The sequence below is a fragment of the Felis catus genome, chromosome A2, assembly GCF_018350175.1.
Source record: "Felis catus isolate Fca126 chromosome A2, F.catus_Fca126_mat1.0, whole genome shotgun sequence".
Taxonomy (NCBI): domain Eukaryota; kingdom Metazoa; phylum Chordata; class Mammalia; order Carnivora; family Felidae; genus Felis; species Felis catus.
In genome coordinates, this window is record NC_058369.1 from 138008095 (window position 1) to 138028270 (window position 20176).

General features: G+C 35.0%; 1 protein-coding gene across 1 annotated transcript in view; it reads left to right on the forward strand.

Moving 5' to 3' along the window:
- KCND2 (potassium voltage-gated channel subfamily D member 2) overlaps positions 1-20176 on the forward strand; it is a 488971-nt gene that overhangs the window by 55648 nt on the left and 413147 nt on the right. The window lies entirely within an intron of this gene.

Genomic DNA, 20176 nt, shown 5'->3' on the forward strand with positions numbered 1-20176 from the left:
AGAGGGATAGAGGGAAAGAGAGAGAGAGTCCACACTCAGAGTGGAGCCCAGGGTGGGTCTCCATTCTATGACCCTGGGATCATGACCTGAGCCAAAATCAAGAGTCAGAGGCTCAACTGACTGACTCACTGAGCCACCTAGGTGCCCCTCCCCTATTTTAACTTAGCAGAGAATACTGACAAGTAAACTACCGATCAGAGTACTGTGTGGTAAGTGCAGATTGACTGCATTCAAAACCAGGAGTTTATTGTTTAACTTGCATTTATATAACTATTAGGACAAACATTTAGATAATTATTATATAGTTGTATTTCTATCTATGCTTTTCCTGTGTACATCACTGGAATATTTGTCTGTTAGAAAACTAATGATTTTAACCACAGTTTGTCTAAGGTGTTTATTTTTGTGATATTAATAATCTTTGCTTATTGAAAATTTTGTCCTTCACATTTTCTATTTAAATGTTATTTGTTGTTTGTCGTCCATTTTGAAAATTTTATTGTCCTTCACATTTTCTATTTAAATGGTATTTGTTGTTTGTAGTCCATTATTAAAACTATAATAATGTGGTTATACTTTAAATTGAAAAATATCTCAGAAATGGGGATTACATATGTGAAAGTACATCACTTTGTGCCTAGCAGAGAATATGCAATCAACACGTTATTTTCCATGTTTTTTACTTTCCTTTCTAGCCCCCTCACATCTGTTGTCTAATGGTCTAGTTATATCCAACACACTCACTGTTCCATACATCATCATTAAGTCTTTGAGAGAAGGAAACCAAATTTAGGATTTATTTCTGTCCTCATCAATCCCTATCATTATTAATCATTTACACAATAAGCATTTATTGAGTACCCAAAGATATAATATTCAGTAGATGCTGAGGTACATAACATATGCCTTAAATGCATTACAGAAACTCAGAAGAGGTGACATTTATAGTAATGAGAAAATATGAGCATGAAATTGCTCAAAAATGCCCATTAAAGGTGGGTAACAATATTACAAGCAGAGAGAAGAAGTTCAAAGACTCATAGGCATAAAGTGGTGAGTATATTGGAGGCAGTAGATGGTTCTGTGTGGCCAGAGAACTGCACACATAGAAGAAAGGTCATGTAGGCTGAGAAAGGTGACCATGTCCCATGGTGAAGGGTTTGTTGTGTCATAGCAAGAAATTTAAGGATTTTGTTTTTGTTTTTGTTTTGTTTATTTGTTAGACATTCAGAGATGCCAGTTATTTTAAACAGAATGATACGGGCACACAGTTTTAAAAGGTGCCACTTTTTGGGGCACCTGGGTGGTGGCTCAGTCGGGTAAGCCTCCAACTCTTGATTTCTGCCCAGGTCATGATCTCATGGTTTATGAGAAGGTGTCCCCTGTGGGGTGGACAGCACAGAGCCTACTTGGAATTCTCTCTCCCTCTCTCTGCCCTTCCTCCACCTGCACATGCAGAGCATTCTTTCTCTGTTTTTTTTCTCTCTCTCTCAAAATAAATAAACATTAAAAAAAAGTTGCCTCTTTTCATATAAGACATGATGAACTGAAGAGATGTTGAACATATTAGCACATAGTTATTTTAGTACTTAATGGAATTATTAACCTCTATTTTATTCATGTGTGGTGTGTGTACACATGCTTGTGTGTAGTTTCAAAAAAATGCACATTGAATATGTATGTTTTACAGGGAGGCATATAGGGTATTTGATAAGAAGAACTTTTATGGAAAGTATTCTGAATTGGGACAGGTTAGTACTTATCTGTGTTCGTGGAAAATGATTATTGAGTATTGAGACTAGGACATCTGCTAAGGAGGAATGGGGAGATTAATTTATCTCCAGAAGTCAGTAATTCTGTTTTAACAACCATGTTTGTTTGTTTGTCTTTCATTGTTATCAGTATTATTGAAAGATAATTACTAGCAGCGTGTTAAATAATGTGGAAGATGAATTAAAGTAGACGTGGTCACTGAAATGTATGTTTTAAAACTAGAAAACATACTGGGATTAGTAAAGTGCACACTGCCTATAGATCTAAGAATTAATGAGTAAAAGTAAAACAAAGCAAAAAACAAATATTCATCAAGCAGCACGAACAATTGTGGGGTTTATATTTTCATTTGGGGCATGCTAAATATGCTTCTTGTGAGATATATTTTTTTCAGAAATGTAAATGACAAGATGATTTTGAAAAAATGAGTATAAGAAACCTTTTAAGAATACCTGTTGAGGGGCGTCTGGGTGGCGCAGTCGGTTAAGCGTCCGATTTCAGCCAGGTCACGATCTCGCGGTCCGTGAGTTCGAGCCCCGCATCGGGCTCTGGGCTGATGGCTCGGAGCCTGGAGCCTGTTTCCGATTCTGTGTCTCCCTCTCTCTCTGCCCCTCCCCCATTCATGCTCTGTCTCTCTCTGTCCCAAAAATAAATTAAAAACGTTGAAAAAAAATTAAAAAAAAAAAAACCTGTTGAACTGACGAAGCTACAAGTATAGGGTGAACAATTAAGTAGTGGGAAAAAGGCAATTTGAATAATAAAACAAAACAAAAAAAGAAGACACTGACAGAATGATTTAATCCACACTCTAAAAGTTTTGGAACCCACTCCATTACATGAAGTTTCTATAAGGTCCTAAAGAGAACCTATCGTGAAACATCCAGTGTATCTGTGAAGTCATAATTTACTTGAAAGGGAATTAGAAGCAAGAGGAGGAGGTTCATAATTAAGGTTGATAGCTGAGATTAATTGTCCCTATATTATTTATTTGGTCATTCTTACATTTTTCAACGTAGTAATTTCACAAAGAAGCTTTACTTCTCTGAGAACCAACTTCAGGTTTTATTGTAAACAAACCTGCATGAGAAACAGTCTAAAACCTCCATTTTGCCTTTGTTTAACTTTTTTGACTAAGTTAAAGAAATGTAATTTCCGGTGAAATAAATTAGTATTTCTGTGAAAAAATTACTTTAAAAAAATTGACATACCAGCACCTGGCCGGCTCAGTTGGTGGAGCATGAAACTCTTGAACTTGGGGTCATGAGTTCAAGACCCATATTGGGGGTAGAGTTTACAAAAAACAAACAAACAAAAAATTGCTATCAATTCAGTACATAAAATTGTCTAATTCATAATACATTTTATGTCAATCAGAAGCTATTTTTATTTAATAGGCTTATAAGTTTTAGAAATGTAAGGAAATTTAATGCTCAGTTGTTCTAGATTCCTTATTTTGCAGATGAGGAAACTCAGATCCAAGGATATTAAATGCTTCCTATGAGGTAGGGACAAAATCCAACTCCCTGCCCTTGTCCATATTTCTTTCTGTTATGCAGCATTGATATGTATGTCATATGTTAGATTTGAGTAATGTATTTATTTATTTATTTAGTTTTTTTATTTATTTTGAGAGAGAGATAGAGAACAAGCTGGGGAGGGTCGGAGAGAAGGGGACAGAATCCCAGGCAAGCTCCGCACTGTCAACGCAGAGCCATACATGGGTCTCGAACTCACAAACAGTGAGATCATGACCTGAGCCAAAGACAAGAGTTGGACACATAACTGACCCACCCAGGTGCCCCAACCTGGTGGACTGAGCCACCCAGGTGCCCCAACTTGAGAGGTTTTTAAAGGAAACAGTTCATAAAGCAAACAAAATGATTTTTAATTATTATAACATAACTTGTCTTGAGATTGTTATTCTAGTCTTGCATAGGTTAAATAAGATATTATGTATATTCCGACAATTTATCCATTTAAGGAAAGAAATACATATTTTAATTTTGCCACTGACATAATCTAACATTTAGAAAATTTTCATATCCTGGTACCTGGTATTCAGTCACTGTGAGAGTAAAAGATGGCATCCTCTCTTTGTTAGCTCATTCGTTATTAATATTTTCTATGACGAGTAAAAGTAGCATTATTGGCAAGACACATAATAGCTTTGTCTTTTGGTAACAGATAATTTGTACCCATAAATGGCTTTTAGGTGTTAGATCAATAAATACATGGTTTTTGTTTTCTCTAGGGTCATTTTAAACTAAATTCTAGATATTACCAAAAGTAATCCTTTACTATAAAGGTAAATTTCTGATATGTAATAAAAAAATAAAACCGTTCTTAAACAAGGTCATGTGTCAGTCTATTGGCTTTCATTAATAGGTTAAAATAATGACCTGGAAGAAAACTTGTTAGTATTTCCAAGTAGAATCAACCATTGGAAAATAACACTGTCGGCTTGCTGTGAGATCATTGGAGGTTAGTATTGATGCAGTGGTGCTGACAGGTGCGTCCACGTGTGGTCGACCTTTGGTCGTAAAGGTTCCCAGTACTCACAGTAGGAAAAGAAAGCTGACATCAAAAAGAAAGCAAGAGAATAATGGTTCAATTACCAGTGAAATTAGGAAGCCTGGTTTTTAAAGTTTTTCTTAATTGTACATACTGATTTCTTTAAAAACACGAGTTTGATAAATGACGTGTGGTTGGGCTCACATGAAAACTTACAAATGAAAGCATCTCTGGGCACATTCTATTTTCTTAAGTTAATATATTGTTAGACAATCATTTGTATATAAATTTCAATATTTATGTTGAGTACATACATGGCTGTCAATTAATGTATTGAATGTGTAATTCCTTGATTGGGAAAGATTGATACAGAACAGTATACACTGATGTTGCTTACTTTTCTTTGGAGTTGCCTGAGAAGAGCACTCTCATAAATTGAATGTAACCTTTTTAATATAGCTCAATGATAAATGTTTAATTACCCTATGACAGAGTGGAAAAGAAAAATGACATTTGTTTTATACTTTGATCATGGACATCTGGCCAAAAAAAAAAAAAGTGGAAATTTCTGACTTACCTCCAAAAGCTTCAAAAGGAAAAGTGATTGCATATAATATTTGCATTAATCTACCTTTTAAATGACTTGTTCAATGACAATAATATGCATAAATGTGCATAAACATCAATGTATATTTATGGATGTGGAACTAAAGTGAAGAATAAATGGTAGCCTACTATTGTAGCAGAAATTTATTTTGCCTTCAAATTGGAGAATTACAAGAACTCTTCAAGGAAGTCATACAGATAATCAAATCCTACCAGAATAGAGATATAAAAAAATATATCAAATATTTATTCAATTCGTTCTTTCACATGTTTTGCAAATATGTATAGAGAGCCTATTTGTTAATCTTCTCTCTTACCCACAAGAATATAAACTGCAAGAAAGCTGTGACATGACCTGCCTTGATTACTGCCTTATACCCTGCACTATGAGCTATGCCTACACAGTTATAGGCATTCAATAAACATTGATGAATGAATGAATGCCAATTACTGAACTGTGTGTCAGATATATGCTGTTGACCAAAATAAGTGTAGCCTGCTATCTTAATGTCTAGCTGAGAGGGTGAGGGTAGGATAAAAAATCAAATACTTACATCAATAAATATTTAATAACAATTGTGCACCATGATAGGTAGGAAAACAATGACATTTTTTTTCAGATGTGAAAATGTTACTGTTGGTTGGTAATCAATCTTCCACATTGCAATAAAGTATGCAGTCTATAAAGATCACCAAATGACTTAAGTTTAAGCTCAAAAGGAGGAAGGTAAAGAAAATGTAGCCTAAGAATTCCTGGCAGTTTATATTCCAGAATTAAGGGTGTGAATTTGTATATAGTTACTTATGGTGACCTATTAGTGTAAAAGGCCTTTAGAGATTACAGGTAGTATTACCCAGGAGCTCCATTAAACCCTTAAGATGTAGATGTCCCAACATGCGTTGTCAGACACAGCTCTAGGAGGAAACCTTAATGATCACTAACTTCAGAATGTGTTTGTAAATGTTTTCATTTCCACATTTATCTAAAACATTTCTCATATAAACTAGTGAATGTTTAGAATTTTATCTCCCTCTCCTCCTGAATCAAGAGTTACTCTCCTGAAAAGTTAAATAGGAGGATTCACCGTCACAAGACTGTAGACAAAATTTTGTTTGCTAGAATCAATCCCAATTTCAGCAACTAAAGAAACTTATAAATTAATAAAATTATAGGAAATAATAAATTCTAATATAAGACCCATAATATAGTGTTTGACACCTTTGTAGTTTTTGTTGTATTTACTCGACCCTGTTTCATCATGAAGGAATGGAAAAAAATGCAAACTCAGATTTTTGAAAGAAGCACAGAGATAATCACTCCCTCTGTAGAAAGTGACTTCCTTTAGACATTTATAAACATAACCTTTTCAATTTTTTTAAAGTTTTGTTTGTTTATCTTGAGAGTGCATGAGTGGGAGAGGGGCAGAGAGAGGAGAGAGAGAATCCTAAGCAGGATCTGCTCTGTCAGCATAGAGCCCAACACTGGGCTCTAACCCACAAGATGTGAGATGAAGACCCGAACAGACCAAGAGTCAGATGCTTAACCGACTGAGCCACCCATGTGCCCCTAAACATAACTTCTTTTAAAAAACAAACTGCCCAAGATCATTTGAAAGTTTTTGGAATTTATTTTTTAATTGAGTTACATAAAAAACTTTGTGAAAATACCTGTTACATAATATGATTAATATCCCACTGAGTGCTTTCTTCTTCGGTTGAGTTTGAAAGTGTGCCACTACAATTATATCCCTGAGTCTACAGATATGGTGTTGTTCCCGATTTCAGTGAGTCAAATTCATTATTAATTTTTTTACTCAATATCCGATAATACTTATTGAATGTTTTTTTTTTAATGTTTACTCATTTTTGAAAGACAGAGAGAGACAGAGCACAAGCAGGGGTGGGGCAGAGACAGAGGGGGACACAGAATCTGAAGCAGGCTCCAGGCTCTGAGCTGTCAACACAGAGCCTGAACGTGGGGCTCGAACCCACGAAACCATGAGATCATGACCTGAGCTGAAGTCAGGCGCTTAACCAACTGAGCCACCCAGGTGCCCCCGATAATATTTATTGAGTATTAACTTCATAGTAGACTCTCTGCCTTACCTCATTTAATTTTTAGAACCACCCTGCTGGGTAGGTACTATTATTATTCTCACTTTCTAAGTGAAGAACTTGTTGGTTCTAAAGTAATTTGGCAATAGACAATATAGCTGGTAAATAGTAAAGCTTAAAATCTAACCAGGATTATCTGTTTCCAGTGTAAGCATGCTTAAGGTCTGTGCTATGAATAGAGAGATATGTTGAATTACAACCTCAAGAGGAGATATTTTATCTTAATGAATGAATAAATGAGAGGGTGAATTAGTACATAAAATATATCTCAAAAGTAAAGAAAGTCAGGAAAGTAGTATCACGAAATGGGGAATATTTTCTGATCCATAGGTTGCTTACCTTTGATTTTTACATTTGGGTTCTTAGCTTCAAAATAGCAAATATTTTTTTGAGCTTGTGTATGAGAAGCATAGGCATACTATAGCCTTAATTTTCCCTGAAGTATGAGGAGTCTAATATACATTCAAATGTTGCAATGATAGGTTCTTTATCATATAAATTATATTAGTTAACAGATGATATTTTAATACTTATATATTTAATATTTGTGAAAACTCAGCTTTCAGTACTTTTTAACATATTATGTTTATATCTCACTAAAGTCATCTGGGAAATGCCACAAAAATATCTAACTATAAATTGTTCAATTGGTTACTTATTTGGCCTGTCTTAATTCAGTTATGAATCCCCTTAACCAAGCTAATGGGCAGCTACTGATATGTACTTTCATGGAAATAAAATATTATCATGTGGTAAGATGACACTACAAGATAATGAAAATATAACTACCTTATTATGGTTTTCTGCCCATGCATAGTTTCTGATTCAGAACCTTAATATGAATTTTCCTTGCCATTTCAAAATTAAGTTACATCTCCCAAGAATTTATTCAGATGCTGTTTTCATGAAAATACAAAATTGAATGAATTTTAAATGAGAGAATTCTTGCTTTTCTGCATTGAAAATGGAGGATTCTTGGCCAATAAAATGAGGACGCATACCTTTTTCTGGTCATTTTGTCTTTTCTGAATGCTAGCACGCCTTTCTCAAGTCCTTTTTGACAATGAATGAACTCTATTCTGAGCTCTGGTATTTGCAGTGATTTGATAAAAATCTTCCAAACTGTCCTTAAACTGAGCATTCTACATGTTAAATAACTGATTCTGTGTAGGCAGTGGAGGAAGTTACTTCTGCTATTATCCACACAATTAAGAGTTTTACAGAGTCCAATGAATTTCTGATTTTATAAAAATGAGAAAAATGCTTGCTGATTATGCTGCAGATTTGTCCGGGTCCCACACTGTTTATTCATAATTTTAAAAGTAGCGTATACTATAATTTATTGTATTTCTGTAGAATATCTGTAGATTAATAGAATGCTCCATTAATATTCACCATTTAGGAGTATTTTTCATCTGTATTTTGTTTTGCTCTAAATAAAACAAGATCTATAGAGGGAGCATATTGATTCTGTCTCTAGAACTATACAGCCTGGGTTAGAACCCAGCTTCCCATTCACTAGATATGTAAAACTTGGGCAAGTTTGCTTAAACTTTTTTTTTTTTTTAGTTTATTTCTTTTGAGATAAGGCATGAGTGCAAGTAGGGGAGGGGCAGAGAGGGAGAGTGAGAATCCAAGCAGGCTTTGTGATGATAGTGGAGGGGTGGGGAGTTTGATTCCATGAACTGTGAGATCATGACCTGAGCCAAAATCAAGAGTCAGATGCTTAACCAGCTGAGCCACCCAGGTGTCCCTACTTAAACTTTTTATGTGTCAGTTTCTTCCTCTGTAAAATTAAGATCATAAAATACTTACTCTAGATGGATGTTTTAAGGACAAAACGAGTCTATTTATTTTAAATATTTAGAAAAGTGCCTGGCACATTAAGAAAAAAAAAAGCCAGCAATTCTTTTTATCAAGCTCCAACACAAAAGCTGATGAAACTAGAAAAAGGCACAAGAAGCTGTACTTGTGCACTTATATCAAAGTGATGGATGAGTTCCATTTTAGAATGTGAAAAATGATAGAACAATCGTGCAGGTGCAGAGAAATTAATAAATGTAGATATTTGGGTATTTCATTATTTTTATGCTACTGTTTCTAAATAAAGCATGATGCTTTCAACACCTCAGAAAGGATTTTAAAAATAAAGTATAAAGCATCAATGTAACTATGTAAAATCCACATACTAATGTAACCGAAATTGAAATGAGGGAAGAAACAGGTTACAACTGATCTGAAGATAAAATTAAGTTGAAAATAACCTTCTAACAAAAATCACGTTGTGACTTTTCTGTTCTTTATCATTTTTTTAAGATTTCTAAACAGTGTTATTTTCCTGTTTTAGCTTTTTACACTATTAGACTTTAACAGCCATAATAGCATGAAACATTTAAGGAAACTACATTTTTCCAGATTTAAATTTTAATCATATGTCTTATTGAACTTCCTCAGTTTTATTAGTAGAAATAAAGAGTAATATTCAATAAATTAATATATTTAATTATAATTTAATCTTTTAATGATTGTAATTTGTAATGAAAAAGGATCATTTTTTTTTATTCTTTAAAAATATTATGTTTTTAATGGTTATAAACTTTTGGTAGTTTTCAAAATTATTTGTTCCTTGACCTGGGATCCTGGGAGTGATTTTCATAAGACAGAAAGAGGGAAAGAGAGAGAGAGAGAGAAAGAGAGAGAGAGAGAGAGAGAGAGAAAGAGAGAACACAATGAGGAAAAGGAGAGTGGGAACGAGGAAGGAGAGGGAAAAGAAAGGAAGGAAGGAAGAAGATGGGGAAGGAGGAAAAGAAAGGAAGAAAGAAGTTGAGAGAGAGGAAGATGTGTGTAGAAAGGCATTTTACTGGCATTTAACTTATAGAAATAATCAGGTAAGTGTTTTTGCTTTGTTTTAGCTTTCATAACACCACAAGTAACTGAAGAAATTAACAATGAATATAACATAGTAACTATACTTAAATTTATCTTCTGAAACAACATATAAGTATTTGTCATTAAAAGAAAAATACAACCATAATAAGTTATCTTGTAGCTCGTCTGAAGTAAGTGAAAGAATCCAAAGAACTCTCAAAAGTCACCCTGATGTTTTGGCTGTGCATTTAAGTACAATATTCTAAGATTCTCTCTCTCTCTCTCTCTCTCTCTCTCTCTCTCTCCCTCTCTCTCTCCCTCTCTCTCTCCCTCTCTCTCTCCCTCTCTCTCTCCTCTCTCTCTCTCTCCTCTCTCTCTCTCTCCTCTCTCTCTCTCTCTCTCTCTCTCTCTCTCCTCTCTCTCTCTCTCTCTCTCTCTCTCTCTCTCTCTCTCTCTCTCCTCTCTCCTCTCTCTTCTCTCTCTCTCTCTCTCTTTCTTTTAAGTAAACTCTACATCCAGTGTGGAGCTTGAACTCACAACCCAAGATCAAGAGTTGCATGCTCTACTGACTGATTAGCCAAGGATCTCAGTTCTAAGATTGTAAGATATCCTTTATTTTACCCCATTCTCTCTAGCCAAAGGCCCCCCTCCCACCTTTTTGTGTCTCCTTTTAAAATTTCACTTGTGTCCCATTCTTCTTTGCTTTCAGTTCTTTTATCCCATTAATCATGTCCTCTTTGGAAGCAGGGATATTGTGAAGGCCTTCTGTATGCTCGTCTTACCTGATCTTTCTGTTGCTTTTAACATTTTAAATGCCAGCACCTCCTCCACCTGTAGCCCCATTGAATTTAAGTTGGTATGACTGATTATCTCCAACATCCACAGCAGTGATTATTAGTAGAATGTAAAGTAAGCAAGCAAACATCAGAAGCAGATCTTCATCTTCCACCTAATTGAAACAATAATAAAATAGTTACTCCTCAAGACCAGATAGCAACTTGTGGAATCATCTTCAAAATGCTCCTAACTTTGGGGCGCCTGGATGGCTCAGTTAAGCATCTGATTTCGGCTCAGGTCATGATCTCACAGTTCAGGCGTTCGAGCCCCACATCAGTCTCTGTGCTGACAGCTCGGCGTCTGGATCCTGCTTTGGATTCTGTGTCTCCCTCTCTCTCTGCCCCTCCTCTGCTTGCACTCTGTCTCTCTGTCTTTCAAACGTAAATAAACATTAAAAAATAAAAATAAATAAATAGTAAAATAAAATGCTCCTAACTTTAAGCCAATTATCAGCTCCGATTGTGGCATATTAAAGCTTATTTTCAACATTGTCAAATATAAGGCATAAAGCAATATGTCACATGTATTTTATCTGTGCTTATAAATCAATGATAACATGTATGAAACAGGATTGAGGGTACTAATTATGTCAAGTAAGAAAAAGTAGGTACATGTGGCTGACATTTCTTGGAAGGTTCTTTATTAAAAGTAAGAAATCCGAATGCAGTTAGGTTTTCATTTAATCAAGTCGTGTTTCCAGTACAAATGAATGGCTATTGAAGTCATTATATCCCGTACTTTTCTTAAATGCTTCGCTGAATGTTTAATACTCTGGCATCCCAGTTTGGAGCTTCCTTTAAAGGAGTCTTTCATAAAACTTGGGACAGAAACCCGCTGTAGAGGACCACATGGAGAGTTGTACAAAAGAGAAACAAATTATAAAAGCTTAGTGTTACTTGGTTGCTTAAAATTTCTCTTTCCCTCTTTCTTTTTTACAAGAAAAAAATGGGATTAATCACTGACCTACTTTAGGTTATAGAGGCTAAATAGTTGAAAATTTTATATAAAGGTTCACATAAAATCATTTTATTAAGTAAAAAGAGAAGTACACAGTCTTTTGAAATTAAGCAAACAAAAATTTAGCCAAGATAATAAAGACAGCTTTTTTAACACTCAAAATTGCTTTACTTCACATACTGTTTTAAATTATGTAAATCAATATACTCATCCACAGTTGCTGTGAACAGTCTTCAGTGTTTTCCATATCTTCTGAAATTAATCTTTATGACAAGCATTCCATACAGTATCCTCTGTCCATTGGAGGTGCATGGGGCTAGAAGAATAGAGAACTGGGTCTGATTCTGTTTGAGTCCCTTATGTAAGTTAATTCTGATGTGTTAAGAAAATTGAGGCTGGGGAGGATTCAGTTATCTGGAAAAGAGGTTGATAATTTATTCCTTGACTTTTTCATAGGTTTATTGCAAGTAATACATGAAATATTATTTGTTTCCAAACAAACAAAAGATTATAACTACAGATTAATTGATGTAATTGTATTCAAATGAGACTTCACTGTTTGGCTGGGTCCCATGAAAGGTTGGTTTCTTTCTACACTTGAAGATGGTTGCTGTTAATCCTGGAAGAAATGGATGATAAAACATAGACAGATTCTTAGAAATTCTACCCCATTTATTGAAAAGCAACCCAAATCTTAAACCAACAGACAGTTTCCAAGAAAGCATTTTAGGACCTTTGCCATATGGCACAGTTTGAAGGGTAAGAAAAATACAAGAAAAAAATTTGTGGGAAGAATCTAAATATTATTTTTTCCCAAAATACAGTCCACTGATTATACAAATTTTTGCTCTCTGAATTTTAACTGATCATATTATAATTCTTTTATTTAGATCAACACAGATATTCTAACTAGCCATTTCATCCATAATAATACTGGTACTAGATTCAGTAGAATTAACTATTAGCATTAATAAAAATGAATTACTGTTGCCAAACTACTATTTCATTTCATGCATTTCTAGACAATTTCTGAGGGCCATTTTCCAAAATATATTTTAAGTACTTTTTTTAAAAGATCTTTTTAATGTCTATGTTTGACAGAGAGAGAGAGAGAGAGAGAGAGAGAGAGAGAGAGAGAGAGATACAGAGCATGAGTGGGAGAGGGGCAGAGAGAGGGAGACACAAACCTGAAGCAAGCTCTAGGCTCTGAGCTATCAGCACAGAGCCCAATGGGGGGCTAAAACTCATGGACTGGGGAGATCATGACCTGAGCTGAAGTCTGATGCTCAACCGACTGAGCCACCCAGGCGCCCCTACTTTAAGTACTTTTAGAAAATGTTTTGTATTTAATTTGAGAGAGTGGGAGAATGCTCGTGCGTGCTCGCACGCGGGCGCTCGCACAAGTGGGGAAAGGGCAGAGAGAGAGAGGGAGACGGAATACCAAACTGGCTCCATACTGTCAGCGCAGAGCCTGATGTGAGGCTTAGACCCACGAACGGATTGAGCCACCCAGGGGCCCCTCCAAAATATTTTCCAAACGTCTGTTGGCATTTCAGGTCTTAACAACTTGTTAGTATGTTTAAAATTTTTTCATTTTAAAATGTCATGTAAATACAATCATTTTAATTTTATATAAATGGTTTTAATCAGAATTGTGTCTGCTACAGTATAGTGGTGGGAAGGTTTTGCCTCCTTTGTGGAAGATTAATTGATCATACAATTGTGGGTTTATTTCTGGGCTTTCTATTCTGTTCCATTGATCTATGTGTCTATTTTTGTGCTGGTTCCAGACTCTTTTGATTACTACAGATTTGTAGTGTGTCTTGAAATTTGGGATTGTGATAACTCCAGCTCAAGATTACTTTCACTTTTGGGGGTCATTTGCATTTGCATACAAATTTTAAGATTATTCTGGTTGTGAAAAATGCTGTTGATATTTTGATAGGAATTACATTAAATTTGTAGATTTCTTTGAGTAGTATGGACATCTAAAAGAATTGTTTATTTATTTTTGAGAGAGAAAAAGAGTAAGTGTGCAAGCAGGGGAGGGGGAGAGAGAGGGGGAGAGACAGAATCCTAAGCAAGTTCCGTGCTGCCAGCACAGAGGTGAATGCAGGGCTCAAACTCAAGAACTGTGACATCACGACTTGATCTGAAACCAAGAGTCAGATGTTTAACCAACTGAGCCATCCAGGCGCCCTGGTATGGACATTTTTAGCAATATTGGTTCTTCAGACCCATGAGTTTGACATTTTTTTCCCATTTCTTTGTGTCATTTCTAATTTCTGTCACCAATATTTTATAGTTTTCAGACTACAACTCTTTCACCTCCTTCATGAAGTTTTTTCCTAGGTACTTTATTATTTTTGGTGCAATTTTAAGTGGAATTGTTTTTTAAATTTCTCTTTCTGTAACTTCATTATTAGTGTACAGATATGCAGCAGATTTCTGTGTATGAATTTTATAGCCAGCACTTTGCTAAATTCATTTATCAGTTTTAGTAGTTTTTTGGTGGAATCTTAGTGTTTTCTATATATAGTATTACATCATCTGCAAATAGTGAAAGTTTTACTCCTTCCTTACCGAATTGGATACTTTTTTTCCTTTTTCTTCTTTGATTGCTATGATTATGATGTTAGCTGTGAGTTTTTCATATATGGCCTTTATTATGTTGAGGTCTTTTTGAAAGGTTATATATATTTTCAAAGGGTCATTAAAATTAAAATAAACACTGGTTCAAGAAGTTCTTTTCTCTCCAGTGATGATTTGTTAACATCCCTAAACTCTGTGTTCCCACTTGAAATGAGAAGATTGACTATGCATTGCAAGTATTTAGTAAGCATTTGGTTTGAGCTCCCTTTTTTTCTTGGTGGAACTTATATATGGAAAACAGAAAAATAATAGATGTCCATTTACACTTTACACATATTTATATTTATCACACTGCATGATATGATCCATATCTTTGAAATATTGTTTTTTTAGTTTTGAAACAAGAATAACTATATAATATTATTTTTCTTCTCCTGGATAAACAGCTGCAGTTCTTTCATTTATTTAGCTTTTGCGTACAGGTAACTTAAAACATGAAAGATATTGTGAATGAGTTTTCGTCCAGGTAGCAATTTTTACACTTAAAGTTGATGTCATTTTTAAATCTATTCAAGCAAAGGTTATCAAACTTAATGTGTATATGACATAAAATATCAGAGTCTAGCAAAGACTCTGTAGCAAGACTCTATCAGCTTAGTGTATACAGTGAAGCAATGTGGAATACTAGAAAGAACACTGCAGTAAGATGAAGCAGACCTGAATTCTGTTGAGAAGTGGTTTTTTAAATATCTTTCATTTTTGTTCCTCCATCAGTAAAATTAGGAGGATTGAATAGATTCCTGGTAAATTCCCTTCCTATTCTTTTTTTAATGTTTACTTATTTTCGAGAGAGAGAGACAGAGAGACAGAGCGTGAGTGGGGGAGGGGCAGAGAGAGAGAAAGACACAGAATAGGAAGCAGGCCCCAGGAAGTAGGAGCTGTCAACACAGAGCCCTACACAGGGCTTGAACTCAAGAACCATGAGACCATGACCTCATGAGCTGAAGTACGAGGCTTAACTGAAGACCATGACCTCATGAGCTGAAGTACGAGGCTTAACTGACTGAGCCACTCGTGTACCCCTACCTCCCATTCTTTTTTTTTTTTAATTTACATACAAGTTAGTTAGCATATAGTACAACAATTATTTCAGGAGTAGATTCTTAATGGCCCTTACCCATTTAGCCCATCCCCCAGCTCCACAACGCCTCCAGTAACCCTCTGTTAGTTCTCCATATTTAAGAGTCTCTTATGTTTTGTCCCCTTCCCTGTTTTTATATTATTTTTGCTTCCTTTCCCTTATGTTCATTCTTCTGTTTTGTATCTTAAAGTCCTCATATGAATGAAGTCATATGTTACTTGTCTTTCTCTGACTGACTAATTTTGCTTAGCATAATACCCTCCAGTTCCATTCACATAGTTGCAAATGGCAAGATTTCATTCTTTTTGATTGCCGAGTAATACTCCATTGTATATATATTCCACATCTTTATTCATTCATCCATTGATGGACATTTGGGCTCTTTCTATACTTTGTCTATTGTTGATAGTACTGCTATAAACATTGGGACTCATGTGTCCCTTCAAAACAGCATACCTGTATCCCTTGGATAAATACCTAGTAGTGCAATTGCTGGGTCAAAGGTAGTTCTATTTTTTAATTTTTGAGGAACCTCCATGCTGTTTTCCAGAGTGGCAGCACCAGTTTGCATTCCCACCAACAGTGCAAAAGAGATCCTCTTTCTCCACATCCTCGCCAACATCTGTTGTGCCTGAGTTGTTAATGTTAACCATTCTGACAGGTGTGAGGTGGTATCTCATTGTGGTTTTGATTTGTATATCCCTGATGATGAGTGATGTTGAGCATTTTTTCATGTGTCAGTTGGCCATCTGGATGTCGTCTTTGGAGAAGTGTCTATTCATGTCTTTTGCCCATTTCTTCACTGGATTATTGTTTTTTTGGGTGTTGAGTTTGATCAGTTCTTTATAGATTTTGGATACTTATATGTCGTTTGCAACTATCTTCTCCCATTCTGTCGGTTGCCTTTTAGTTTTGCTGATTGTTTCTCCTTCACTGTGCAGAAGCTTTTTATTTTGATGAGGTCCCAGTAGTTCATTTTTGCTTTTATTTCCCTTGCCTCCAGAGACGTGTTGAGTAAGAAGTTGCTGCGGGCAAGATCAAAGAGGTTTTGGCCTACTTTCTCCTCGAGGATTTTGACGACTTCCTGTCTTACATTGAGGTCTTTCATCCATTTTGAGTTTATGTTTGTGTATGGTGTAAGAAAATGGTCCAGGTTCATTCTTCTGCATGTCGCTGTCCAGTTTTCCCAGCACCACTTGCTGAAGAGACTGTTCTTATTCCATTGGATATTCTTTCCTGCTTTGTCAGAGATTAGTTGGCCATACGTTTGTGGGTTCATTTCTGGGTTCTTTATTCTGTTCCATTGATCTGAGTGTCTGTTTTTGTGCCAGTACCATACTGTCTTGATGATTAGAGTTTTGTAATATAGCTTGAAGTCTGCCCTCCCTCCCATTCTTAAGTTGTATTTCCATAACTTGCATTTTTCAAGAAGCTAATATGCATGTGTGTATAAAAGTACATTCAATCAAACATATGCACGTAAAGTATATATATACGTATATAATGATAAAACAAGAACACAAGTTTAGGAAGTCTTTGGAGGAAAAGTACTCATGAGAATCAGTTTACAGAAATTTTAATGAGGTGTATTTGTTGTTTTGAAAACAAAGTTTTTCTATTTTCTGACATAGTGTCAAGAACTTGCTCCTTCTGAGAAATGATTCTAAGACACTTTGTTCTTTTGAAGCTTTAAAAGTTTTTATTGAGCTGCACAGAATAAAGTCTATTTGAACATGATAAGCTGACATGGTGAATCAAAAATGTCAAGCTGTTTTACATTTCAGAGTTTCACAGTAATAAAAATTGTCCTTTAATCCATTAAATATAACATCTTTACACAAGAGAATTCTGGTATGAAGATCTTTAGAAATTTGAAGAGTTTAATGATATCACTGAGTACTTCAAGTTGTTATTTATTTCTGTGTTGTATTTAGGCATCCTAATTATGAATATTCCATTGTCTCTTATAATTTTATAGTTTCTTTTAAACTTATTTGAATCACAGTGTGCTACACTGAGCAGAAATACAAAACATAATTAAAATGTGAAACGTTTGTAATTCAGACATGGTGTTTAGCTTTTCTTTCTTTTTTTTTTAATTTTATTTATTATTTTTTTAAATTTACATCCAAATTAGCATGTAGTGCAACAGTGATTTCAGGAGTAGATTCCTTCGTGCCCCTTACCCATTTAGTCCATCCCCCTTCCCACAATCCCTCCAGTGACCCTCAGTTTGTTCTCCATATTTATGAGTCTCTTCTGTTTTGTCCCCCTCCCTGTTTTTATATTATTTTTGTTTCCCTTCCCTTATGTTCATCTCTTTTGTTTCTTAAAGTCCTCATATGAGTGAAGTCATATGATTTTTGTCTTTCTCTGACTACTTTCACTTAACATAATACCCTCCAGTTCCATCCACATAGTTGCAAATGGCAAGATTTCAGCTTTTCTTTCTTTTTAGTACCTCTTTCAACTCCTCTAGTAGTAGAAAGTACGGTGATTTCTCTAAGTGACATAATCAGTCTTTGCCTAAATTATTTTGGGAGGGAAACTTTTCAAAGTCTTTATTTCACCTAAATTATGTCCATTCTTTTTTTCTTGTTTTCATCTTTCCAATGTGAGGTGGATTTACTGGAGCATAGCATAATAGTGTTTTGAACTTACCGGTGGAATTCTCTACCTCAGATTTTTCATGAATTATCTTTCTTCAGGCATAGCATCTCTTGCTGGTACTATTTTATCAGTGTCATTGATTTATCATGACAAAACTTCCAAAATAACTTAAATTTCAAAATGAGTGAATGTTTTTCAAGTTCTTTTGAGGTTTGTCTACATATACAAACTCTTAATAAAGTTTTAAATTTGACTTTAGTTGTATTAATATTTTTAAATCATCAGTGATTAAAATAGTCACTTGGTTTATTCAGCAGACATATTTAAATGCATTAAAGATTTTGTGTACCCAATAGAATATGGTGATGGGTACTAGTCTAGCAGGCAAAAGAACTGGTTTCTGATTCTAACATTGCTATTTTCTTTAATTGCTGTGTAATCTTAGGCAACATTAAATAATCTTGACTTTCCAATTTTCTCACTGCAGACCATGTAAAAGGCCCCCTGTTACTGCAATATTCAAGAATAGACTAGAAAATTAGTATGGGAAAACATGTAGAAGAAATAAACGTTACACACATGACTGAATTATATAACCTTTAAAATTCTTCACAGTTTTGAGAGTCTGTTGTTTTATATACAAAATTATTAATTATCCCTTAGACGTGGATCATCATATTTCACTTATCAAGGACAAATTTCCAGTTCTTTTTAGAGCTGTGTGCATGTGCACACGCACACGCACACACACACACACACACACACACACACGTGTGTGGGTTTGACCAAGATTACACTATATTATTTTATACATTTATTATTTTATAGATTTATTGGGCAAATACCATGTGTCTGGCACTGTTCTAGGCACTAGGGTTACATTAGGGGAACATATACACACAAATTATTTAGGCAGCAGAAGGTTATAAGTGCTAATGAAAATGTAGAACTGAGGAAAAGAAAAGGGAATCAGGTTGCATTTTTTACTTAGGCGGTCAATTTTGGCTTCATTGAGAACGTAGCATCTGGCAAAGACTTGAAATACTTCAAGAGAATAATCATATATCCAGAGGACAATATTTAAGGAAGGAGTTATACTTGCACAAGCCTATAAAGCATACATATGCCAACTCTGTTCACTGGATAGTAAAGTAAGGTGGTTGGAGGTGAATGAATGAGTAAATGGTTAGATCTGAAAGGAAGAGGAGCCTGATCTTGATGTGGCTTGTTGTGACTTGAGTTTTACTCTGAAAAGAGGAACTAGTAGACAGTTTGAAGTAGAGGAAAGATTTGATCTGATTTGGATTTTACAAATGTCAGTCTGGCTGTTGTGTTGCAAAAGTTTGCACATAGATTGAAGTAAGAACCAGTCAAGAGATAATTATAGTGATCATTGGAGTAGTAATGGTGGCTTAGTATCAAGGTAATAGCAATGGAAATTTTGAGGACTGAGTTCTGGCTATATTTTAAGATAGTATAACAGGAGTCCCAACAAATTGGACATGAATGTGAGAATAGAAAAATCTGGAATGAAGTCAAGAATTTTGCCTAAGCAACTAAAAGGGAGGAAAGGATAAAGAACTGAGATCTAGGAAACCCCAATGTTAAGAGGTCTGGAAGAGGAAGAGAAACCAACAAAGGAGATTGAGATGGAACAAAAATGTTGTTACAAGAGAAACAACAGTGTGGTAATGGAAGCCAAGTAAAGAAAATATATCACAGGCAGTACACTTGATGTTGATAAGTCAAGTGTGATAACAACTGAAAAGTGACCACTGAATTTAGGAGTTTGGATATAATTGGTGGTCTTGACAGGAACATTTCTGGTGTAATAATCAGGAGGAAAATCTAATTGGCAAGGATTAAAGAAGAATAGGAGTAATCGAATTCAGTATTACTGAGTATAGTCAAATATCATAAGATGTTTTGCTGAAAAAGGGAAAAGATAATCTGTTATAGTTTTTAGGTGAAATGAGGCTTAAATGAGGATTACTTTTAAGATGGGTGAAAAACAACATTTTTTTTGCTAGTGGTGTTTATCCCTACTACATAAGAAAACAATAATGCAGATAAAGGGGAATAAATTACATTATGTGGTTCTTGGATAGGTGATAGGGAATTGTATTTAGTGCACAAAGGTAGGTTTTAGAAAGAAGTAAGTATCAT